Source organism: Triturus cristatus, chromosome 3_1, assembly GCF_964204655.1.
Source record: "Triturus cristatus chromosome 3_1, aTriCri1.1, whole genome shotgun sequence".
NCBI lineage: Eukaryota > Metazoa > Chordata > Amphibia > Caudata > Salamandridae > Triturus > Triturus cristatus.
The window spans coordinates 595,441,675-595,469,043 of record NC_140583.1 but is presented as its reverse complement, the minus strand read 5'-3'; positions in this window follow the sequence as shown (position 1 = coordinate 595,469,043).

Below are 27,369 nucleotides of genomic sequence, written 5' to 3'. Positions count from 1 at the left end.
AGGACACATTCATTTTTTTTTTTTTGTTAAGCACGGGAAGATTAAGAGATTTGCTCAGAATCACAGGATGTTGAGCGTGGTTGCCGAGACTGGAACCTGGTTCCCCAGATTTGAGGTTGACCGCCCGTGAGGCCACATCCTCTCTCCAAATTGGACTTGAGATAAATGGACCACTTATTAGCGTAGTGTGTTCTTCATATGGATGCTTCAACATGTGTGTGAATGCTTCCTTCAATCATTAGTGGACGTCAATGCGGTGGTGCGAGTCTGCTGACACGTCCTGCATTTGTTTCATGGTTAGTTTCACTGTGAATATCTCACCAGTTTGTGCTGAACTTGGCATATCAGACAGACTAGGTGCGGAGGAACGATTTCTGGGTCACTGATAAACGATATGGCAAAAGAAGAGTCTTAACAGGGTCGTGGCTTTGGGTGGGGGCTGAGGGGGTGTTTGGCGTGTTACATTCACCTAGTAAATGCATTTTTTGGTAATTAGTTTCATCCAGGTTCTTTCAGTCGGGTACAGTGAGGCGTCTGTCGGATTTCACCTGGAATTGTTCCATATACACTCTCACCCTCTCTGTTCTAAAAGTCTTCAAAAATGTTGGTTATTTGACAAAATATTGTGTTCTCTCTCACCCGAACCAATCGGCATTTGTCTCCCTTTCCACTTCCCCTTCAGCCCCTCTCATGCACTCTGCTTGTCGTATTATGTATTTTAATATTATATTCCGGTGTGATTGTTAGGAAATCCGAATCTCACCCCTTTCCCCCACACAATCTTAATGCCCAAGCTAAGCCCTTCCATCTTGAGGTACACTGTCATAATTGTAAGTGCAAAAGTACTTCAAAGCCTTAGACAGAGAAAGATTCTAACTCAAGTCAAATAAAAGTGAAAATAGATCAGTATATTATTAGATTGTCAGAAGATTTGAGAACCCTCACTTATGTTTGAGGAAATCGTTGTCAGTCTTTCCACTGTAGATATATGGTCTCTCCACAGCGAAATAGATTTCATGCATGTTAGGTAACATCAGGGACAACATACAAACATTTTGTTCCAGGCATCATATTATAGCCTTGTTTGAAAACACAGCATCTTAGGTGCTCTGTCTGCCAAATCACTCCTGCTAAAGAGTATCAGTGCCTCATTACAATTTCTGCTGGTTATTTGCTTCATCAGTGCTAAAAGATTCACAGTCAATTTCTGGATTTAGCCGAAGTTACTATGTGGAACTCTGTGGCGTAATGGAGGATTACCAAAAAATGTGGTGCTGGAGCAGCTTAATTTTAGGCTCCACCTTCTATGTATCATTTATATGTATTTACATGCTATTGAAATATTCAATGTGTGTCTAACGTTCATTAGTCTGTGTTTCACTCTAACAAGAAATGTAGTAGGTGACCACTTCTTAGTTTGTTGAGAAGTCATACTAAGTTGAATGATAATTAAGTCTCCTAGTTTTCCATTTTTACTGATTTTTGTAGATAAATGAAGAAAGAGAACTATCTATTTTCCTAACTGTATTTGTTTGTTTTTATATGGATAAATATGAACAATAGGTGTCCTATGGGATGATTCTCACTACTGACTGTCATGAGTATTAGGTCAATAGCTGTACAGATTGACAGACAGTGGTGTTAGTAAATTAAACAGATTTCCTAATGAAGTTTAGAGAACTACACCATTACAACTATTTAAGCTGTTCTAGCAATGCAAATGGTTTCAAATTATTGTATTGTACTATAAATGGCCTAAAATCATTAGGCATCCAAACATGAGTAAACAATTGTCGGTTAAATAAATGTGGAAATATACCCACTGCAGCTTCCTTTTTTACAGAAAGCACAACAATGGATAAATACATAGTCCTGAAGAAGACCCGTGATTTTCTTTATTGACACATACATCCTGGGTCGAAACGTCAACGCTTAATAACATCACATCCTGAGTCATTACACCCTTGCAATCAGTGAGAAGGATAACACAGGGTGAAGATTGTGATAATCGGATGGCTAGTCCAAGTAACTTTCTGTTGTTGATTTGTGTATTAGTTATTTGTTCTGTATATATATATATATTATATATTATATATATATGTGTGTGTCGCACTGCCACATTATATGTTGCATTATCCCGTTTTGACATTTGTCCTGTGATTTAACTGTACAACAGCCATATATTCCATGCAACATTTAAGGATATATAAATTTCAAACATACTATTTTTTCTAGTCTGGTGTGTCCCGACTGACCGGGGTAGTTACGAGCTATAAGTGATTAATTGTGATTATTTTCCTAGACACTAAGCAATTGTTTGACCTAACACCTTCTTGCCTTCTTGTTTAGAAATCAATCCCCAACTCTCTCTTTATTCTTTAACCTAGATAGTGTGGGTTTACTTAATGAAAACCATTATTTGGATTTTCTGTATTTCTTAAATATTGTTTATTACTATCTTGTACTTCATAATAGTAATAATAATCAGGGAGAGGTGTTGGCCTAATGGCTAGGGCGGTCGACCTTGAATCTGGGGAACCAGGTTTGAGTCTCGGCCATGACGCTGAACATCCTGTGATTCTGGGCAAATCATTTAAGCTCCCTGTGCCTAACAAAAATGAATGTGTCCTCATGTAACGCAACTGGTGCTTTGTAAAGCGCTCTGATACCCGATACCGGGTCAAGTTCACGCTTTATAAAACTCAGTAAAAAGTTACATTTAGAATACTTGAGTACAGGAAATAATATAGGCTATATTAATATAACTTCTGAACTATTGCCAAATTTGATGATTTATGATCGACCAATAACATGGAACACTTAAACCTTTATGATTGGAATTGTCACGGCTGCCGGACGTGTGGAGCCTTGCAAACTACCATAATGGCCGCGCATGCGCAATGACCAGACCGGTTAAAGCGCAGACATTCCTGAGCGGCGGCGCTTTGCGTTCCAGTTTTTTTTATATGGAGCTTACCTTCCGGGTCTCGTCCGGAGCTTCGGGAGTCTCTTTGGTGTTCCTGCTTCCGCGTTGCACGGTTCCTCATCCCAGCACTCTCCCTTTCCTGTGCTCCTGATTTCAGCGTCTTCGCGCATGAGCAATGACCAGACAGGTTAAAGCGCGGACATCCCCGAGCGGCGGCGATTTGCGTTCCAGTTTTTTTTAATGTGGAGCTTACCTTCCGGGTCTCGTCCGGAGGTTCGGGAGTCTCTTCGGTGTTCCTGCTTCCGCGTTGTGCGGTTCCTCGTCCCAGCACTCTCCCTTTCCGGTGCTCCTGATTTCGGCGTCTTCAGGTTGCTGTCTCCAATCAGCGTAGTTCGTTGTTCTGGTGCTTCCTCCTCATCAAGTGCTCCTGATTTCGGCGCGCACCTTCTCCCTCCAGATTCCTGTCCTCCTTCGTGCTGTGCACTCCTGCAATACAAAAGAGAAATACAGAAAGCCAGTTTACTGCCACATTACGGTATTAGCGCTCTGCTTAGGCATTCTGGCACTGTGGACATTCGTTCCTTCTCTTGCTTCTTGGCACTTTTGAACCTGAATAGGAAAAAAGATAAAGTTAATAGTTTTCTGCCTGAGCTTTAAGGCTATTTAATTTAATTACTAGTAGACATTTAACGTATAAAGAAAACTGTCCAGCTGGTGTCAGGAAGGATAAGGTGGGTTTCACTTTAGGGCCTTTAAATTTTCATTCTCTGTTTGAGTCTACGCTCAACTAATAGTTCCTATTAGTTTTCTCCCTCCAGGATTAGACCCTTGCTAGAAACCATAGCCATTAATTATACTACGAAGAAGGGGAACCTTAAGGTATTTAACAACCCAATAGGGAGAATTAGTGACATAGCAATACCCCTACATACTTACCTGATTGTTGTTCTTTTCTCTTGCCTACAGATGTGGTGCCTTGTTTTTGCCTGGTCCTAACACAGCTTGGGGTGCAACAAGAGTCCTTCTCCTTCCTTGTTTTGTTTCCCTTCGGGTTACCATTGTCACTTTGATTTCGTTGGGTGCAATAGGTGATTTGGTGAGGTTGTGGACCTTCCTTCATGTTCATGACGTTCCTGCGGAAACATAGGTGAGACTTTGACAGGAATACCATGTTCTCTGTCGCCATTGTAAAGCCTTTTGTGGTCACTTTATTTTTAAATGTATTTCCGATGCTAGTTCCCTCTCAACATTTCAAGTCGACAAACAAAGGCCCATATGATCAGTGGTGGATTCTGTTTGACAAGTTCACTACGAGACAGAGGTGTAAATACCCCCACTCTATCAAGTGGTAGCAATCGGAGGATTGTTTGCCACTGAAGTGCAGGGAGCTAGAGTAACCTGGAAGAAATCTGGAGTCACCAAAGCCCAGTTTATGCCCTTAAAATCTATGGTGGCCAGTAGATTCAGAAGATCTGCGGTGTTGCAACAGGTTGAAGGAGTTTGCAGTAGCTGAGGAGTGAATATTAATAGGGCTGCACTTCAAGATTGTGCATGCCAAGCTTGTGGTGTCACAGATGTGTGTCTTGAGGTGTGATGATGTCTTTTAACTTATTGTATAGATGCACACGTGTGTAATGTTGAGCAGTTGAAGTTGTATTAGGCCCACCACAGTGCAAGATACTGGGATAGATAAGAGTATCTCGTTGTTAACCTGTCTGCTAGAGGTTTGCAGTGCCGTTTGTGAGGCACTATCAATCACACTATAGAAAGGGAACTGTAAATCTATTGTGAGAGTACTAACAGTGATTAATGTCAGTAGACCTTGTTGCACAATGGAGAAACTGCATTAGTCAAGGTGATTTCCTGATGTTCGAGGTCTCATCTGTGTGTATGCTAACATCAGAAAACATTACTTCCCTTGTCTTCTTGCATGAGTGTTTACTTTGAATTTCTTTAGCAGAGCAGACACGGACTTTGTAGTAAAAGTGCTTGTATTAATGCTTTTAGAGTTTGTGAGTTGTAAAAGTAGAGTGAACCATTGCAAGGAGCGAGAGTTTAATTACAGTGTTGTCACGTGGCCAATAGGAGCATTGTCGACATCGCTAAGTTAGCATGAGCACAGCAATAATGATGCTGCTTTTGCGCACGTTACTACATGGCTTTGTTTTTGCAAGACTCTGTTTATGCCTTTCACATGAGAACCATCTGCTTTGTTCATTCTCTGCCTGTTCCTGGAGTTTAGTCTAAACACTGTGAGCAAGGTCGATAAACAATGTCCCTTGTTGTTTTGTTCTGGTCAGTCCCTAGCACCTAGACAAAACATGCTAATGCAGCTGCTGCTGGAAACACGTACGTTGATATTATGGGAATGCATGTTTAGGTAACAAACACTTGGAGAGGGAGCTTTCCAGGGGGAAGAGCAATGTGGTTAATATGATGTAGCTATACCATCTAGGCACTAAGGTATGGGGTCTGCTGACAAAGCCCTGAGATCTTCTATTGTATAATAATACTTCTTCTTACCAAGGGGAGGGTGGTTAGGCTTTATAGTCCTTTATCCACAGTGTTTATATGATTACATCTCCCTTTATGATATATGGCCGTGCTGCAATGCTAACTGTATTAGTTCTATGCATTTTTCTGCTGGTTGTGGCTCATATACTGCGTCTTAGAGCACGATAGTTCAAATATATAACTATATTTGTGCTTCAGTCAGATCTTATTGTGGACAGGTACGAGAGTGTGAGCGAAAAGGTGTGTCTTGTTATCGCGATTCCTGAGCAATCCGGGAGTGTTGTTTTCTGGGGTGTCTAATCATTTGCTTCTTCATGAGTGTGTAGGAGAGTGATTGATACACTATAGCTAGTCGGTCCTGGGTTTGTGGGCACTAAGGTGGTGGGAAGGCTTAGCCCCTATACACCGAGGTCCCATATTCCTGTGCATAGTTCTGTGTATGTGCAGAATCCCTACAACAGTGTGCTGTGCTGTGCTGGGATTGGATGGTGGGTGCAGGTGCCATTACATCATCAAGTATCGCGCTTTGAAATGTCAGAATAGGACAAGCTCTTTAGAGATTGGACACTTGTGCTACAAAATAGTTAATTGTGATTTCATATGAATTGCCAGTTGTTTAGAATAGACTTCTTGTTCCCTGATTGTTAAAATTGTCACATAAATTGAATGTTTCAGAGCAATTATAGGAATACTGAGGGTGATGTGAGGGTTCCCATCTGAGAGAACAAGGAAGCTCCACTGGAAGGCATGCCAGGCCATTATATGGCCTTAAATGAGGTGCTCTATACATGCATTTGGCTTAACCAGTGGCATAAGATCACAGAGAAAATAGGCCATTGCCATTCTCTTGGTATGGGGCATTTAATTTGAGAATAATTGAATTTCTGAGGCGTGTGCTATATGATATGAAGCCTTCCTCTTGGACATACCCAAAGAAGGCTTTGAGTGCTTGGAGCCTGCTGCTTATGACAAAGATAAAGATAAATATCAAAACAGAGTTAAGAGAAAATGTTCATAGTTATATGGACACTAAATGGCATGAAGAACAGGTAAAAATGGAGAAAGGAAGTAATTGAGGGAGCTAGGATGTACCCTAGATTAAAAAATGAGAAACCTAAGAAACAGTCCAAGGAGGAGAAACCAAACAATTCTGGTACGGATAGTTACTTCAGTTCAGATTTCCTAGATGACCTATTGTCATCCAGTCCTCCACCTTATAATGCTGCCCCACCCTCTAATAGTGATAGTGGCATTAATTGCGGTACTGATGCTCTAGCTCCTGTTGACCCAATGTGGCACAAGTTGGAGAATCCCCTCCAAACCTTCAAATAGCTGGTGTACCAGATCCATCTGTTGCTACTGGAACTATTCCAGGTGCCTTTAGGGCTGCCACCACCTATATTTCCCACACAGCCAGCCGTAGTCCAGACAATCCATCATTGGTTACTGGTCAAATGCCCACCACATTGGGGGTAGTGGGAGTAGTGCCCACAGCCAAGCTTACTCCTTTGTCTCAAAATTCCCAAGTAAGTTTGGAGGCTATCTTATATTGCGCAGACTAACAGACTTGGAGGAAGGTTAGTGTTCAGAGCCCCGATCACATGGAATGAGGTGGGTAAAACTAAGATTGATTAATTAAATTCCTTCTTTAACGGATCTCCTGATGGTGGTCAGACTGTTGGAGCAAGCAAGGAACATCAGTCCACACCAGGTGAGAGACCACTGGATGTTGTTAAAATGCGAATAGAACAATATGAGTTAATCTTGGGGAATCTTGACCAGGAAAATGAACTCATATATGTGAGTAAGGACATTACTCAGTGAGCAGCTCAAGCACATGACGAGTTAGCAGGTTCGCATGTCATAAATATCAAGTCAAACCCTTTGCTGTCCTGAATATGAGGACTTCCGTAATGAAACTGAAGGTGCAAGAATTGGTCAGCAGTGTATGGTAAATGAGTGACTTAGACAAATGGAAGAATTGATGGAAAAAGAAGCAGAAGAAGATTGTAGTTGTTTTGGGAGAGAGAGAGAAGCCTCTACCGGTCCCCCAGATGAAACGCTGACTCAAAACTTTCCCTTAAGAGAGGTACATGGAGGAGGATATGTACATGTGCCTCGGAGCTAAAGTGATCTAGCCACATTCAGAAATCAATTTCCAAAATGAAGAGAAAATCCTGATCAGTGGTGCACTCAAGTTGATCAATTTGTAAACACGTTGAAGGTTTGTGGGAGGACTTAAACACTCTGTTTAAAATAGTGGTTCCTATTGACTTGTGGGCTGACTGTGAAGTGTCAATACAGTGGCCCAATGCGTAGCAACCAAGGGTGGCTGGGTTGAATGTTCTATCACCTGATGTGATGATAAAGTATGACCAGGTGATACATTTTTTGAAGGGCAATTTTCCACAGAAAGAAATTGATAGGCTGAAAATTACTCATATGATTCAAGATGTTAAGAAGTCATTGCATGCTTATTGTGAGCAATTGCTACAAGTGTTTAAACAGCACACTGGGGTCGATAACCCAGAAAGGAGAAATATGACCCTCTTGTACCTCAATATTTTCTTGTGTTAGAGGCAAAAATTAGCATGCATATTCAGCAGAATGTAATATGTTGACAGAACAAGCCGTTAGATGAGATCCTTCTGTATGTGAAATACTGCAGTGACGCCAGGAAATCAAGCAGAAGCAGTTTAAGGAAAGTTTATTTAGGTTTACAATAAATTGGGTCAGAAGGGATTTCAGAATGGGCCTTATGTAGCAAATGCGTGCGGAAGGGAAGGAGTAAGATATCCATCCGGAGGAAAGCCTGTGAATACCGGTGGTTCAACAGGTAGAGGTCGTGGTGATCCTGCTGATCCAAGTAGAGAGATTGATGTTGCAATGTCAAGTCCGTTATTGCAACAAGTTGGGGCATTGAAAGCAGGATTGCTGCTTGAATCCGAATAAGGGGTTAAGTGACAATCAGGTGCCAAACACAAATCATCCACACATACAGAAGGTTAACCCAGTGCAAATGCCAAATAACCAAATGCAGAGAATGCAACATACTAATATATTTCAAGCCCCAATTGTTAGACCTGGCATCCTTGGCATGGTTTCCCCTGTCTTTTTAACTATAGCCTGTCGCAGGAGGAAAATAATATTCTTTCCAAGGGGTTGTCTTTTGTGCCCACTCACAGAACGGATCCATTTATGGTCAAATTAGAACTTATGCAGTTTTTCAGAAAGATCAGACTAAAATATTTCTTTGCTCAAAGAGAACCGTGTCTTCGGCCGATTGCCGCAACACCTTTCAAACCCGACTCTGTCTTTACACCTCCAACACAGACTATTAGCCAAAAAATTCTAGCCTTTGAACAAATTGTAATACAAGAAGTGTTGTCCATATTGGATAAACCCAGATTTGTTCCTTACAACATCTCATTAAGAGAAAAATCGGCCCTTTTGTCTCTCAAGAATAATGAGCAGATAATTATTAAAGCTGCCGATAAAGGTGGCTCTATTGTAATACAAAATCGGATTGATTACATCAATGAGATCCAGAGACAACTCAATGATCGTGACAGTTACCAACCTATCACAAAGGATCCAACATCTGAGATAAAGATTTTGATAGACTCCCTGGTAACACACGGCCTTGAATTAGGATTCCTGAGTATCCCAGAGTCCAAATTCCTTTTGAAAACCAATCGTAGAATTCCCACAATTTACACTTTGCCCAAGGTCCATAAGAACCCCGAGAAGCCACCCGGACGCCCAATTGTATCGGGCTGTGGTTCTGTATTAGAGCCTCTCAATCAATACATTGATTATTTTTTACAACCATTTGTGAGTGAAACCAAATCTTTTGTTCGGGATTCTACACAGATGATTCAGTTTATAGAGGATTATCCTTTTGACAAGGAGAGACAACTGTTAGTAACCTTAGATGTGTCCTCTTTGTACACGAGCATTCCCCAGCACGAAGCACTTGCTGTGGTCCAAGAGGTACTTAATACAAGACCTACTCCCCGCAGAGTCCCCACGGAGTTTTTAATAGCTATGTTGGACATTGCAATGACAAAAAACTATTTTGTTTTTCAAAATCAATATTTTTTCCAGTGCAAGGGCGTTGCTATGGGTGCGAGCTATGCGCCGTCCCTGGCAAATCTCTACATGGACAATTTTGATTGGGAGTATTTGTATGATGAAAATAATCCGTACAAAGACAGCATCGATATGTGGAAAAGATATATCGATGACGTCTTTATGATTTGGACCGGTACAACTACGACTTTGACGTCATTCTTTGAATGGCTAAATGAAAAATCTAACGATATAAAATTCACAATGAGTGAGAACAATGAGGCCATAAGTTTCTTGGACCTTAATGTGAAAACTATGGATGGGGTACTGTATACTGGGCTCCATAGAAAACCCATTGAAAGAAATGCTCTTCTCAGGTACAATTCTAATCACCCTCGCAGTCTCCGTGACAATTTGCCCTACGGGCAGTTTCTCAGACTGCGGCGTAATTGTACTCAGAGAATAGACTATTTTGCTGAAACAACAGTTCTAACACAGAGACTAAGGAGTAGAGCCTATCCTAGTACTCTTTTGAAACGCGCCAAAAAGAGAGCGTGGTATTGTCCACGAGAGACTTTACTAGAGACGAAAACAAGTGATAAAGTGAATGACAGAATGGTGTGTGTTACCACCTTCAATCCAGACAGCCAAGCAATCAAGAAAACGATAGTTAAATACTGGAACTTGGTAGCTACAGAAATTGGGACTGCAGATTTACCACTGTTTGCGTTTAAACGTGGCAAGAGTATTAAAGATGCTGTAGTCAATGCCTACCTTCAGAGTCCCCCAGCACCAGACTTACATTCCCAATTATCACTACCACCGATCTTGGGTCACAAAAAATGTGGCAACTGTAAAGCCTGTGTGTCCACGATAGAAGGCCCCTTGTTTGTTTTTGGTACAAAGAGTTATACTCGACCTGCGTTCACTAACTGCAATAGTAACAACGTAATTTACGCAATATATTGCCCATGCGATAAAATCTATGTAGGGCAAACTACACAAAAAATAAAGTGCAGAATTTTACAGCACATGAGCAGGATCAAATGCAAAACACATGGGGCACCTTTGGTGGATCATTTTCTTATTTCCAACCATTCACCAGATAGTTTGAGATGGACAGTAGTTGAGAAGGTGCGGCTGCATCCGAGAGGCGGCAACATACATTCCATTCTCAACTATAAGGAGTGTAGATGGATCCACTCTTTGGACTCTGTAAATACAGGGCTAAACGAAAATGAAGAAACCAACAAACAACTAGGCATATTATGCTTTGGATAAGCAAAGATATGTTGAAAACTTTGCCTAATATGTTTGTTTATCCTTGATACTCATGTATGATCTCTTGTCCTGCTCACTAATAATTAACCATTGATAAATGATGATCTATGTGTTGATGAACTGGTTTCTGGGAATTATCGGGGTGCTAGACTGTGCCTTAATGGTTATATAACTGTTAATATCTCCTGAGTTATGATCTTGGTAAGGTACTCTTTTCCTTTTTTGTGACCATATCATTGTTGTTTGTTCCACATGACAAAAAAGTTGTGCTAAATGTGAAAAATATCGATTAGAGTTTTCGAACATTTAATTTGAAATGATTCATTTTAAAAGGGTTGCTATTTAATGTTAAAAAACATGCAGCTTTTGCTAAAATGTTATATATCTGGATGAATGTCATATTCTGCATTGAATTATAGAGCATCAACAATATGGCACTGTTTTGTCTCCGTACGCGTACGAAGAATAGGCAGGCTCCGAAAGAGCCGTCTTTTAGTTCAGTGGACGCTGCAGCGAATTAGTCCAGTTTCTATGTTCTCTGACAGCAGCAATATAGCTGCTGCACGCGCGTCTTCCTGGCTTGTTGTCTCAAGCGAACGGACTTCCTTTTGAAGTGAGAGAAATAATTGGAGTACATCAGGTATGAGGCGCATTCACCGTTTGCTCTTTAATCGGAAAGCTTCTTGCTTAGGGGCTTTAATTTCTCGAGTAGGCCGTTAGCCCAAATGCCGCCAAATAGACTGCCATGAGTATTTTGTATGCACTAGATAAACATGGGGTGTCCGTGGAACTTTATTTATACATTGCATACTGTGTGTTACGTTTTGGTTGCAATTAAATCCTTGCAATACCAGCTTACATCATTTGGGTAGGATTTATTTACCCTTGAATATGTTTGATACCGCATACATCTTTTTATGCGATTTACAACTCGTGGAACCACACATGGTTCGTTGACTTAGTGAATCGAGTCTGACTTTGCATTTTGAATTTTAAAGACCTAATGTTGAGGCCAGTGAATTTCTAGTAGACTGGACCTCGTTTGAGTATATTAATCCGCGAAACTAAAATTGGTTTGCTTATGCATTCCTAGTTGAATTCGTGTCCTGATGGCTGTGTCTACTCATGTAGTGATACACGCAAAGTCTCAACCTTGAAGCCAGGTGAGCCACCACGTGGGTTATTATTAACCTATGTGGTGTTAAATGTTTGTCATATGATCAGTTTTTTTGATTATTTTTCATTTTGGTTTACATTTGTAGTAATCCATAACAAGTCCCGCCAATTGAAGCGGAAAAAGACAGAAAATAAAGAAAGAATTTTTCAAGTTAGACTCAGACGAATCTCTTTTTTCAGCCAAGACTCTCTACGATCCTGGTAATAATTTATCTACGGGCTAAAATGGTTAAAATTATCTTTGCCTTTGATATATTCTCATTACTCTTTATGTATGTCACCAGGCAGTTTCCTTTGATTCATTACGAGTGGCAACTGCCGAATTTGTGTGAACATCTGTTCCATCACCTACAACCTAGGTGAGTGGATGGGGATACTCTCGCTCTCCTTATCTAAAAACCTGTAACACAGCATAGAGATCTATTACTTATACATATTTATTTTGTTTAGGCTGTTATACACCTCCAGTGTCCTGAAGAAGACCCAATATGACTGTTTACAACGAATGGTTGATGTAGGGTCGAAACGTTGACGGTTCCACAGTCCCTTACCAATTGAAATTCCTTGTTATAAAAAAAGATAGGACATGTGCCTTACAAGGTTTATTATATACCCATAAGGAAGTTGAGGACTTTTTACAACAGTTTTTGTATATTTCGATTTTATTTAAGAAATACGTGCTTATATTGTAAATACTTACACTTTCACTATTGCACTGAGTCACTTTATTCACTTTGTCACTGCGTCGTTTTTCTAAAATACTGTATATACAGCCTTTTCATTCTTCGTGTAGGATTTTTGTTTATTTGCCTATATTCGAATGAGTTGATACCTAATTGAATAGACCAAGAATAAATTGTTGTCTCCCAAATTGTAATTCATTGTTCAATATTGATTATTTGATTGGTTTATTAATGCTGTGTTTTTTGATGTTTTTTGATTTGTGTTGTTGGATTGATTACGATTGAAATTAACAGTTTCCCTAGGGAACCATTGTTTACATTATATGGGTGGTTTTGCATGTCCTGATAGTGAAATACTGTGCATTTCGTTTTTCACTATGGAAAGTTTGCCTATCTCATAGGTTAACATGGGAGCTGCCTTGTAGCATATTACAAGTGTAACTTTCCATTGGGACAAGTCTCTCAGAACTCAGAATTTATTAACACCTTTTTAGTGAAGGTGGTTTTCAAATGGTGTTTGAAAATGGCACTTTTAGAAAGTGGGCATTTTCTTGTTTAACCATCCTGTGTGCCACTACCTGTTTGTGTATTTACCATCTGGGTTTGGAGTGACAGGAGCTGGGGATGTGCATTCACTTTAGATAGACACAAAAGGGGGTTGAAGCATGCTCTGCCTTTTCTGGATGACTCACAGCCAGGCTGAATAGACCTTTCTGCATTTAGAGTGGTGGGCACCTGAATAAGCTGTGTTTGCTCTGCACAATGATGTCTCCAGCTCCTGTGGTGAAGCTGGAACAGGGAGGGCAGAACTGTTTGTTACTGAGCTCAGAGACTCTTGCAACAGAGACTACAAAGAGAAAATGGGGTATAAATGTTAGACCTAAAACCCCAGAATTTAGATTACTTCTGGAATCAAGAGAAACCTCTGCAAGGAAGAAGAGCTGAAGAGCTGTGAGGAGGAGACTGGCCCTTTGTTGTGTGTTGCTTTGCAGGGTTGGTCTGCAATTGCTGTTTCTACCAAGGAGAGGACAATGACTGGAACTTTGCTGTGAACCTGCTTGTGAAGAATCTCCAAGGGCTTGCGTGTGCTTGCCTCCTGTTCTGAAGTCTCAGGGACACAAAGACTTCACCACCAGCTTCCTTGAACCCCACTGCTGGGATTTCTGACCTGCCAGGAGGTGCCTTTTCCAGTTCTGGGCCTCTGGAGTTTGTTCCTGTTGCTGGGAGCTGAAAAAGCTCCACACATCGCTGCCGTGCGGCCAAAGAAATCGATGCAGCACCTGCCTGCGGTCCGAAGAACCACCACACGCCGAGACCTGTGCACCAATCTCAGAAGTCCGAGATCCCCACATTGGCTCCGATGCAGGCCCTGCTGTGAGGCTCAAAGAATCGATGCATCGTGGGACCGTGGCTGAAGAAATCGAGGCATTGCCTATTTGCCGTTGCTGCATCGATCTCCAGCAGGTCCTAGATTTCCATGTATCGGACCTTTGTAGCCAGTTTTCTGACGCATCACCTGCAGACCAGAACCATCATAGAATCAATGCATCATTCCCCCTACAGTCTGAATTCAAAGCCTCACCTTTCCTGTGTGCAGCAGAAGTGTTGAATTGCATCAGGAACTGATGTATCGTTATGTTTTCCCAATGCTTCCCTTTTCTACTGCTGCTTTGCCTTGTGGATTCTGACACATTTGAGGTACTTTGTGCAAAAGTCATGCATCCATCGTTTTCTATGCATAGAATTGCTTGAAATCTTTTAAAAATCATATTTCAGATTGTTTATGCTGGATTTTTGTCATTCGGGTCTTGTTTGGTTTAGATAAAGATACTTTAATTTTCTAACCTGGTTTGGTGCTCATTTGTAGTGTTTTCACTGCATAACTATGTGTCTGGGTGCAAATCCTTTGGGATACGCCTGTCTGCTCATGCCAAGCTACCAAGGGGTGAGCAGGGGTTATCTAAAGTATGTAACTCGCTAATCCAATTTTTTCTTTTCAATTCTTCAGAGGGCTAGGGCTCTCATCAGTCACAATGATGGTGCGCCAGAGGAGATTGCGTACTTGGTGTAGTCTTGGAGGTAGACCAGAGTGGTCCATTCAGAGAAGGTGAGGTGAATGGCCATCAAGTATCCTTTCTTATCGACATTGGTGCTGCCCTTTCCACTGTGAGAACACCGGAAGTTCTAAACCTACCCCTCTCTGGAAAAAAATATCCCTAACCCCGTTTCACAAGAAGTACCCATAAAGATAGGGATATTTTCATCTATCTGAGCAAATTGCAGAACTGTCTTATACTTGGCACATCATATTGAGAATGTTCTTAGGAATGGTGGGAAACTGTAGACAGTGGATGCCCAAATTTTCCTTAGTGACCAAACCTCTAGAGAGTTTAACTCAAAAAGATGTGCCTAGTCCGCTACCATAGCGAGTGCTTGATTGCCTTCCTAGAGCTTACCAGAAAAAATAAATGATTGATGGGGAGGTTGAGCACAACTGTCTTGATATCACAGAATTGTGCACCAAGCCGAGACCTGATATTAAAGATGAGCCCCATGAAAACCCAGACTATATATTGTTCGCAGATTGCTCCTGCCTGAGAGATGATGGGTGGAATTTTAGAGCTGTACACACAGTCTGCACTATTGGAGGTGTGGTGGAAGTCTCATGGCTCTGCGGTGTTACTTCTGCACAAGTGACTGAGTTAGTCACTCTTACGAGAGCTTTTAGCATCTCAGACCAACTGAGGGTGACTATTTTCACCGACAGGTAGCACGACTTTGGTGTTGTTCATGATTTTGGACAATTATGGTCACAAAGGGGGTTTGTGACATTTTCAGGATCCCCCATAAGGAATGGGGATTTGTGAGATTGTTAGGGGCATTACAGATTCCTGGAGAAATCACAGTGGTTAAATGGGTAGTGCAAAGAAGCAGAAATGATTATGTGACAGCCGGTAACTGGTATGCTGACAAAGTCACTCGGCACAGCACTCATCGGACCTGTGCATTTAACGAGGAATACAGAAATTAGTCTGAAAGTGAGACCTACTTAAATATTTTTTTGTCTGTAGCCGATAGTTACAAGGAGGTTGAAGGGTTGCAGGAGGAAGTGCCAAAGACTAAACAACAGGGTTGGATCAGAGCAGGTTGTGTTAACAATGAGGATGAGATTTGGATGTTGCCAGTTGGAAGGCCTGTGTTACCTGATATTCTGCTGTCCCCAGTAGCTAGATATTTACATGGCCCGCAAACATGGGGAGAGATGCTATGGTTAGTCTGTTTTGACAGAATTGGTTAAATCCCTGGTTCCGGTTGATGGCTTAGAATTAATGCTACTACTGTGTTGTGTGTCAGCAGATGAATGCAAGGAGAAGTACCACCCCTGACAACGAGTCATGTGGGTAGATCAGGAGGTCCATATAACAGGATGCAAATGGATTTTATGGAAATGCCTGTGTGCAGTGGGCTGAGATATGGTCTGGTTATTGTGTGCATTTTCTCCCAATGGGTTGAGGCATACCCGACTAGGAGGAATGACAGACTCACTGTAGCAAAGTGTTGTTGAGAGAGTTGATACCCCCGGTTCAGGTTCACAACTTCTCTGGAATCAGACCGAGGGATACATTTCAATAGTGAGGTCCTAAAAATGTTATGTGTAGCATTAAAGGTGGAACAGAGAATGCACTGTAGTTATCGACCTGAGGGTTATGGAATATAGAACAGGCCAATGGAACTCTAAAGTCTTGACTAGCAAAAGTTTGTGCATCCACATCTCTAAAGTGGCCTGATGCTTTGCTTTGTTGCTGATAAGTCTCTGTAGAACTCCTGATTTGACGACACAATGAGATTATCATGGGTCAAGCCATGAGACTGTCTCTTGAGCCTGTGAATGCACTTGTAAATATTATAGTTGATATGATTCTTGACTACTGCAAGAAAGCGGTTAATGTGGTGCATTCTGTGTCTCACCAGGTCGGAGCTGTTACTCCTCACCTGCACCAGGAGCAGTGCCATGACCATAGCCCCGGAGTCTGAGTTTTGATGAAGAAGCACATTTGAAAAACATGATTTTAACCTCGCTGCAAAGGCCCTTTCCAAGTCATCCTAGTGAGCAACACAGCCGTTATGTCTGAGGGGATATCTAACAGGGTTCATGCATCACATACCCAGTGGGTGGAGTGTCCCTTTAATAATGTGACAGTGCCAATCCCAAAGCACAATCAAAATTCACTCGATCCCCTGAAGTATCGGGGTGGGGGGGGGTGGAGTAAGCAAACCAGAGCCTCAAGATTTGGTAGTGCGCCAAGGCTCCGAAGTGGTGTGAGAAGGGTTTGAGGAGAGCCTTGACTCAGAAGTGGTCAAAGCTGGAGCAAATGAAAGCACTTGGCCATTGGCACAGGAGGAGACTGACCCTAATCCACATGGAGGGCCAAGCGGTGTAAAAAATAGAGCTTGAGGTCAAGGCGAGTGGCCAAAGAGACAATAGCAAATAAGGCCAAGATTTTCTGTTGAACGCATACCACAAATTCTCACAGAGGAAATCAAAACCAGCGATTTGAGTGGCAGTGAGGATGAGCAGCTAGTACTCTGGAAAACAAAAAGAGCATGAGTACTTTCCTGGAGGTATTCAGCCCCTGAGTGGATGTACTACATAAATTATGACATTGACCAAGCCTTTTATGATCCTTGTAGTGACAATGCAGTTCTGACAGAGCCTCGTTGAAACCGAAACCTACCACAGAGTTTCCTTATTGACTTTGATTTCATGATAAATAAGATAGCCGAAGTACTGTGTTTCTGTTAAATCCTTTCGGAACTGAACTTTGACTTTATATGAACTTTGACATTTTAATGACCTTTTGTCTTACTGAAATAAGAAGAGTCCCTAGGGATAAGGCTGCAGAAGAAGAGTGAGGTTGTCATTCTAGAAGATGACGGAGCATGGATAGTGATGACTCACAAAGACTGCTGTATATAAGACTAACCACATTATATCATCAAAATCACATTTGTGATTTGCTCAAGTAGAAACGTTACAAAGAAACTCTGTTTGCTGCTATTTCTACTTTACTGGTCTGATTGTAGAGAAGCTATGAGTATCTATATCCCCGATAGACGTAGGCTGATAATAGCTGGAGTATTAATTGTTACTATCATAGTGTAAACTGCTTTGCATTTAGGGTTAAGTTCCCCTGCTCTCGCTTATCTCCTTAGATCAAAAATTGCACCAAATACACCTGTTACTGCTCTAGAGAGATTTCACAATTTAAATTTTATTTTGCTACAAAAGATTGCCTTGAGGAGGGATTTTAACTCCAATGTATATTTTAGGTTGCTTTATGAATATATTAAGACCTTGCATGCGAAGAATTTCTATGTTTGCACTCAACTGCGTTTTTCAGTGGCTGAAGGTATTACATATCACCATTTCCTCTCACTTATGGAAACACCAGTATTATTTTTGCTTATTCCTTTATATCGACAGGGTCACTTTGAATATTATTGATGGAACTATGATTCAGTCTTTTCAGAAGTTCAAATGTAAAAACACTTGAATTCTCACTCTAATGCAAACGTGATAGAAAGAGTTTGGACTTTCTTTCTGCCTGTAGCCAAGCTTGAAGATGCTTATGTCCATAGATACAATTTAACCTGCTCCACTCTATGACTGAAATTGAAAATACATTTATTGATAAGTTGGAAGATAGGAGAAGGGTGATTTGAGGAGAGGAAGAAAATGTGAAGAGATTTAGGTAGAGATAAGAGGGTGAAGGAGGAAATTAGGAACAAAGTATTAGGAACTCAACCTTTGTTAAATTTACACTGGCAACAAAGGCAAGTATAAAGGGGATAAAATATAGGTGAATGTGGAGGTTAAATGTAGTACTCAATAAGTTCATGGGAGAGAGTAAATGTGAACATACATTTGAGTTAGAGGGAAATACTGAACATATCATGGGGAGAAAAGATCCTGTTATTACAGGTGTCTATTAAGTGTGTGGCTCACATGCATATTTTGAATTACCCAAAATATGGGCCAGTACCTAGTACCCAGTACTTAGCAGTAGTAGTTCCGAAGATGTACCATGTAGAAGAGTTAGATGAGCATGACATGGATTTTCCTGCAAGGCAAAAACATAATTGTAGTTCTTTTGCAAACAGTTGTATACATGTTTGGCACTATGATCACTTCTGTGGAGGTTATTTTAAATGATTTCAAGATAAGGAAGCTTTCTACTATAGTTCATAGATTAACAACTAGTATTACTGCATCATTGCTAGCAATTGATGCTGAGATGATAGCTATTATGTCGAGGGTTTTACAAAACATCTTTCCTCTAGATATTTATCTGGCAAAGGAAGGCGGAGTCTGTGAGGTGTTGAAGTCTAGCAATGCTATACCTACATACAGGTTAAGAGTGACAATGTAAAAAGCTTTGTGAAAAACATCACTGATTTGAAAACAGGATTTGAGGGCATTGGATGCTACAGATGAGTGGGATGTGACTGGAAAGAGATTTGCTCTCTAGGTATTTGGTTTAGTAGCATAAATAGTGGACTTTTAGGTGCTATAATAAGGCCCAATATTATCATTGCTATTTATTGGTTTGCCATATTCACAGGATTCAAGTATATGAGGTCAAAAAAAGTAGTGGTTGAGGTAAAGGTAATTGGAGAAAAAGGAGTGATATAGAACTGGAAGAGAGTCAGTGTACGTTTTACGATAAAATGAAGGAATAGAAGAATTCTAGGCACAAGATGTTGAAGACAATGGGGTTTTAAAATGGTCTCAAGAAACATTTATTTATTTGGTGATGGCTATACTAGCCATTAGAGGGTGGGTTGGAACAGTTTAATTGTAATCTCCACCTTTACCTTTACGTGTGATTAATATGTTATGCTCCACCTGCACCTTTACATGTGATTCATATAGTCAATGTGTGATTGTAATGTTCATTACTATGCATTGCACGCTAACAAGAATTGTAGTAGGTCACCACTTTCTAGTTTGTGGAGAAGTCACACTAAATTGAATGATAATCACTGTAATCATATTCTCTAAATGTATTTATATTTTAACGATAACGGTTTGATTGCTAAGGGTTAATAATACTGTAACATGCTTCCATTTTTAATTCTTCAGTTAACGTAGCCTGACTCTGGGCTTTAGCTGAGTATTTAACACTTTAGGCTTGTCAGTGTGCTGTTTTTCATTCAACGGCAGGTATGTTATCAGGTTTTTCGTTAGCTGGAGAAAGGCTTATTGTAATGTATTAGACTGACAGTGAGGCCTGGGAAGAGAAGGCTGTCAGCAAACGTGAAAGTATGATGATAAAAGGATCCTCCTCTACCCAGCATACTGGCGAGATTAAACTCTCAAGGACAAGCAGATGTGTACCTATTTGTTTGGGAGTGTGAATTTGGAGAGTCTACTGGGTCTGGATTGGTTGTGGACTGTGGAAGTGCTATGGATGTTCTGGATCCTTCGATTGTGGTTTCAGTGAGTGTTCCATAGTTAGTTATGGTCAGACTTTACCCTGACTTAGAAGAGAGCAGATCTTTCTGTTGGGTTTTCCACTGAGTAGAATGCTTTATGCTAAGCACTCTTTCATTTCCTCTGAACTTCTACTGGGGTTCACAGAATGCTGACACCTTCTTCCCTTCCTCTTTAGAAATCTCAGACTCACTCTTTATTCTGTAACCTAGACACATTATTCGGATAACTAGAATTCTTTACAAATTGTTTGTTACGATCTTGTACTTAATAATGCTTAAATATAGAATACTTGAGTATCTCAATACTATGGTTGTATTAATATACTTTATGAACCATTGCCAAACTTGCTGATTGATGATTAACTAATAACTTGAAAAAAAGCCTTTATAATTGGAATACCATCTTCTCTGTCGGCATTGTGAAGCCTTTGGGGTTCACTGTATTTGAAATGTATGTTAGCTTCCTCTCAAAGCTTCAAGTCAACAACCAAAGGTTCTTACGACCAGTGGGGGATTATGTTTGACAGTTTCACCAAGAGATTGAGATTCAAATACACCCACTCCATCAGTTTTGTAATGCAAATTGATCCAGTCATTCCTCATTTTTTCTACCCAATAATTTCAACTTACGCAAGAGCTGTTGATACGTCCTGTATTATAATAGAATGGCCAGGGGTAGAATAGCTCCCCAAAATCCTGGATAATCATAATGACGCCTTAAGTCCTAAAATATAAAGCATAAGTAAACTAAAGTAGAATTTAGTGGCACATTTGCAAGGCGGTTATGTCACTTTTCCGACGTTCCGGTGTCGCAATGCCCTGCACTATTATTGCAAAGTGGCATTAAGTGACTTTGCATGGCTTAACGCCGCTTTTTAAATATGGTACCCTTTCAAGCAGTTTTCTGCGTGAAGGGGGTGTGCAATGGGTGTTGCTGTGGGCGTTACACTGCAACACCCATTGCTTTTTGACACTGTCCCAGATTTAGAAGAATGTGTAAATCTGAGGTACCGCCAAAAATGAAAGCCTTGCAAAAGCAGGTGTTAGATTGGTGCAGCACAGATAGAAAGAGCAAAACGCCATTAATGATTGTTTTTGTGCTGGAAGGTGTTCCTTTCTGCACAAAAACAATTAATTAGATAATGGTGATTTACTACTTCTATGTGTGCGGCAGAATGCAGCACACATAGAAAAAGCAAAAACAAGGAGAAATAAAAGTATTTCTCTGCGTTACACCAATCTAACACCTGCTTTTGCATGGCACCTATGAGCTACACTGTGGTTGGTTATTTTTGCTTTCCGCTGTTAATGACTGCTTACCTCACCTAACAAATGTATTTATGCCGAAAACATCCATTGAACTTTTGCAACCAGCATTAAAAAACACAAGCAGCGCAGTCGTGGAAATGAAACAAATAAAGTAACAATTTGTATCACTCCATATGTATCCTCAGTGCATAAAATTCATATAGTGTATCAGTGGTTTCATCATTTTGTAAACCATTTCTCAGTGACATCAACTGCAAACAAATATTTTTATCATCATTGCAAAGTATCTTTCCTTTCCCACTTGGTACAGAAGTAACATTTTACACTGGTTGCCAAATTCCTGGATACATTGTTTTTTTTGCACTATGCAAAAATGCATACTTATAACATTCTTTGACAGATGGTCTCAGGATCAAGAGTATGGTTAAATATTTTTTGATGAAAGATCAAAATAACATACTATGTAATTGTGTTTCCACTGTAAATCCAACACAGTGATCCTTACCTTCCTTATCACTTGAGGCAAAAGCTATCTTTTAGGGTCTGATTACGAGATTAGGGGGTATTAACCGCACATGATAAATAATGATGGCATGGAGTGCGTTCTTTATCGAGTGCGATAAATACCACCTATTGTGAGCTGTTGCGGAATAACATGCAGGTTTTGGTGTTTAACGCACCAAAATCCACATGATACGTGAAATTCTGTATAGTTTTCCCCCATTAAATTTTGGCAGGTTTGATCCGCTGAAATTTTACGATGGTTGAGTTATTTGCTGCATCTAATAATTATCGGATGCGTTATATACTCAGCAACTCGGAAATCCAACCAGACGTAAACAGGGGTTTACGCATGGGTCGGCAATAACCGTCCAACTTGCAACTGGGGCATTTGTCTTATGATTGCAGAAAAGAAAAAACGAAAAGTGCTGGGTACAGCCTTTGTGTCTAGATTTTGGAACTTCCTACAATATTCTACAATGTGTTACCCATTGTTTAGATCCTTAAATGATTTGATCTTGTTTGTTTGCACATTAGTCCCATAAGGAGACTTGAGATTTGGGGATGGCATCTTTTTTTCAGCATACTTTTAGTTTTTAGCATGAGAGCAGGCAGTGGGGTAGGTAAGAGGCCATAAACCCTAATGCAAGCTATTGAAAGAGAACCTGTGACTTGGCAGCAAAAACATCAATATTTAAGGTCCAGTGGACCCCGCACACTGCTGGACAACAAGCCCTGTACTGTGATCCACTGTTCATAGCTGTGCCCCTGAAGGCAGGTCACTTGGGACTCAGGAATACAAAATCTTCTATCAAACCTACAGGCATAACTAAAGTACATCCATTTTAGGAGGCAATTCATAACTTTGAGTGCTAGACTGACCTTCAAATGAGCACACACTACGTCAAGGGGGATGAGTGAGGAATATCATCTGACTGGATCCTGAAATAGTAGTCCATTTTTTAGGTTCCACTTTCTATATAGTGCATGCGTTGTCTGTTGTGAGGCATAGTGTGGCTTACCATGCACATGAAGGGGCTTGAAACCAGCTCATTACTCACCATTGATTGGCTTTCCTTGTCATTCTCATTTGCCTGCTTCTTATTTGGGTCTCAGGTTTTCAACCTCCTGTTTGTCCCTCACACGGAGCACTGCCTCTTTATCATGTATGTAATTGTCTGGTGTCTGTGCTCGATGTTTGGGAACTACTTTTGTCTTTTTGTGTAAGCACTGACAGAGAGTGTTTGTGTTTTTGGGCTGTCTACCTTGTGCACTTCTCTTCCACCTCATGCTGCTGCCTGTCCCTGTGTTCTTCTCCCCACTCCCTTTCTTGTTGCAATCTCCCACATGCTTTTTTGTGTTGCATCTGCCCCCCTACCCTCCCTGTGCTGCTTCTGTGTCCTCGTGCTCTCGGCCATGTTGTTTCAGCATTTCCCACTCTTCTTCATGTTGCCCCCCACGCTACTCAAACTAGTTTCCTGCTGATAACGTGAGACTTTTTATGCAAGGTGCACACTTGGTGGATAAAAATGACATGAGGTATGGGAAAAACACATTTTGCCACAAAAGCATACTTTTGCAAAATTTGCATGGAATTTTATGAAATTTCAAAGGAATAGATTTCACCCAGACTATTAGAAATGGGGGTCTCTAGTTGGCAGTGGTTTGCACCCTGTCCAAATGGGAACCCTTATTCCAGCGAGGGTAAGAGGATTACACAGCTAAAATAACCCCTGCTCACGCCCTTAGTAGTTTGACACGAGCAGTCAGTCTTATCTCAGAGGCAATGTGTAAAGCATTTGTATATACACATACAGTAACAAAGTGAAAACACCTCAAAAGGACACCACACCCATTTAGAAAAATAACCAATATTTATCCGAATGAAACAAGACCAAAACAAAAAAAATATCCAATATACACAAATTTAGATATCACTTTTTAAAGATTCAACATAGTTCAGTCCATGTAAAGCTATGGATGCGTCACTTTAATCACAAAGTACCTGAGATGCCTCAAAATCAAAGATGAAAATAGGTGCAGGGGAGGTGAGGCGCCGGTGAAGCAAACCAATGCGTCAGTTCCTTACTCCAAGGGGAGGTGATGCATTGATTCCTTACTGTCAGGAGAGGTGATGCGTCGATTTCCGATCATGCAGCCTTGGTTCCTTACAGCTGGGAACGTCAATGAAGAACTTGGTGCACAGGTGCGATGCATCGAAAATCTGGATGTGCTGGGTCGATGCGGCGAAACAGGCGGTGTGCCCAATTTCCAGCCTCGAAGCAGGTGATGCGTCGATTTCTTCAGGCGCACAGCAGAGCCTGCGTCAGAGTCAGAGCTGGTGCCAAGGATGTTGGTGTCACCTGGCTCTGAACTAAGGCTGCGGCGATCTATTAGCCACTCGGAAGACGCTGCGTCGATTCTTTGGCCACACCACGGCAATGTGTTGGTTTCTTCAACTGCATGGCATTGCTGCAGCAGGAAAAGCAGGCACTGAAGTTCAATGCATGGATTTTCTTCAGTCCTTTGCAGCAAAGCCACCTCCAAGGGTCCAGAACTGGAATTGGCAACACTTGGTCTGTCAGAACTCTCAGCAGAAAAGTTCAGGGGATACAGGTGAAGTCTTTGATGGCCCTGAGACTTCTTAACCGGAGGAAAGCACACCAACGCCCTTGGAGAGCCTTGGCAAGCAAAGTAAATCCTTTCGCTGCCCAAGACAGAAGCAGCAGCAGTAGGTCATCACAACACAGAAACAAGCAGATTGGCAGTTCTCCTCCCAAAGCTTCTCCAGCTCCTCCTCTTGGCAGAATCTCCTCTTAGTCCGGAAGTGTTCCGAAATTATGGTGTCACAGCTCCAGAACTTATACCAGTTTCTGCCTTTGAAGTAGGCAAACTTTAAAGGAAAGTCTTAGTAGTGCACAAGACCCTGCCTTTCCCCGACCTGGCTCCAGATACACAACATGGGAGATGGAGACAGCTTTGTGTGAGGACAGGCACAGTCCTATTTAGGTGGAAGTGACAACTCCTCCCACCACTCTAGCTTAGGAAGACTCATCAACCTGGTGATAGGCCATAAGGATATGCAGGGCACACCTCAGCTCCCTTTGTGTGACTCTCTAGAGTGAATGAACAAATAGCCCAACTATCAGTCTAAACCAGAACTGCATTCCACAGACAGACACAGAATGGTAAAGCAAGAAAATTCTGACTTTCTAAAAGTGGCATTTTCAATCAAGCTATTTAAAAACCAACTTCACTAAAATATGTATTTTTAAATTGTGAGTACACTGACCCCAACCTCCAAGTCTCTATCTCTTCTCAATTGGAAGTTACACTTGTAAGAGGTTACAAGGCAGCTCCAATGATAACCTATGGGAGAGATAGTCCTTGCAATAGTAAAAGACTAAATGAGCAGTATTTCACAATTAGGACATGTAAAACACACCAGTACTTGTCCTATCTTTTTAATACACTGCACCCTACCCATGGGGCTACTTTGGGCCAACCTTAGGGGTGCCTTACATGTAGTAAAATGGAAGTTTTGGGACTGGCAAGTGAGTTTAAAACTGCAATTGAAGGTCTGAGTCATATTTGCAGGGCTACTCATGTGGTGGCACAATCAATGCTGCAGGCCCTTCAGTAGCATTTGATTTACAAGCCCTGGGCACACCAGGTACACTTTGCTAGGGACTTACTAGTAAATCATATATGCCAATCATGGATAAATAAATCACAGTCACAATTTAAACAGGGTGCACTTGCACTTTAGAACTGATCAGCAGGGGTAAAGTGCCCAGAGTTCTAAAACCAGGAAAAAACAAAATGCAGCACACATAAAAAAATAGGAGGTCAGAAGCCAAGAAGACATTGGAAAAACACACCAAAGATGCCAGGTCTAACACGTGTCTCCCCAGCTGAGAGTACTACCCAACCTTATGGGAGTTCTCTTCACTATGGCAGAAGAACCTGGACATACCATCAGCATTGGTGTGTTCTGTGCCAGGGCGGTGTTCCACTGTAAAGTCCATTCCCTGTAGGTAGATGCACCACCTCAACAGTTCTGGGGTCTCACCCGCATGAACCATCTGAGGGGCCTATGGTCTGTGTGAACCTGGAAGTGAGTATCAAACAAGTAGGATCTTAACTTCTTCAGCAGCCAGACCACAGCAAATTTTTCCCTTTCAATTGCACTCCATCTCTGTTTTCGGGGAAGTAACCTCCTACTAATGAAAATGAGTTGGTCTAGGCCCTCTTCGTTAAGCCGTGAAAGCTTGGCTCCCACACAATGCTCTGAGGCATCTACCTGCACCACAAAGTCCTTGGAGGAGTCAGGAGCCTTGAGCATGGGCGCCGTGCACATGGCCTGCTTCATGGTCTCAAAAGTGGTCTGGCATGCCTCAGACCAGATCACCTGAAGTGGCTGCTTCCTTGAAGTTAGCTCAGTCAAGGGGCAACAATGGTACCATACCCCTTGACAAACCTGTGGTAGTACCCGGTGAGACCTAAGAACTAGGGTCGGCGCTAGGCATGGGTAGCTGCCCATGGCCCTGTACCCACATGACCAGCATGGGGCCCGCACCTCTAAGGCTGCCTCCCTTTGGCCTCACAAGCGATGCAGCTCTGTGAGGCCCATGGAGTCGCAATCATGTGTGGCTCTGGAAATAATAAGTGAAGCGGCGCACTTCCCTGGGCCTTGCCACACTGTGCCATGACTATGAGGTAGAGGGAAGGGGCACCATAAGTGTGATGCTCAGGGAACAAAAGGCCTCTCCCAGGCTAATCATGGCCTGTAATTGGGTTCCAGTCTCGCGCTGCCCACTCAAAGGCACTGCAGGACACCCCATGTTCTGCACTTTTACCCTTTCAAATGGCAAACAACTCTCTTTCAGCCCTTGATAAGCTGTGAAAGAGATGCTTGTGGACAACGGACAGGGGGCACTGCAGCACACAAGGGGACCTGCACAAAGCAGCTTCAATACAGCCTTAGGCGACTGGAATGCACACAGCCTTAAATGAATGAATGATTGAAGCCTGTCCTTAGGACCTGTACTGAGGACATGCCCTGTAAGGTTATTTCAAAGTGCTGTCACAATGTTAAATCACTGAACGAGGCACCATTTGCCCAGGAACAAATAGTTGATTACATTAGTAGAGCCCAGACTGTAACACACTTCTACTTGGTGCAAAGGCTATACACAGGGCCACTGTAATTATGCAGTAGAGGACAGCCAAATTATGTGGCAGGGTTCACTAAATTATGCAGTAAAAAACAAATTATACGGTGTAATGCAGTACATTTTGTGATAGTATGACTTCACTATTTTCTCATTTTACACTTGTTAACACTGTTGGTTCATTGGTTGCTCCTCATTAGTATCAATTTAACACCCAAAACTATTTATAAGTAACCAACAGGTGACCAGTCAACCTCTAAAATGGGCCTTTCACTGC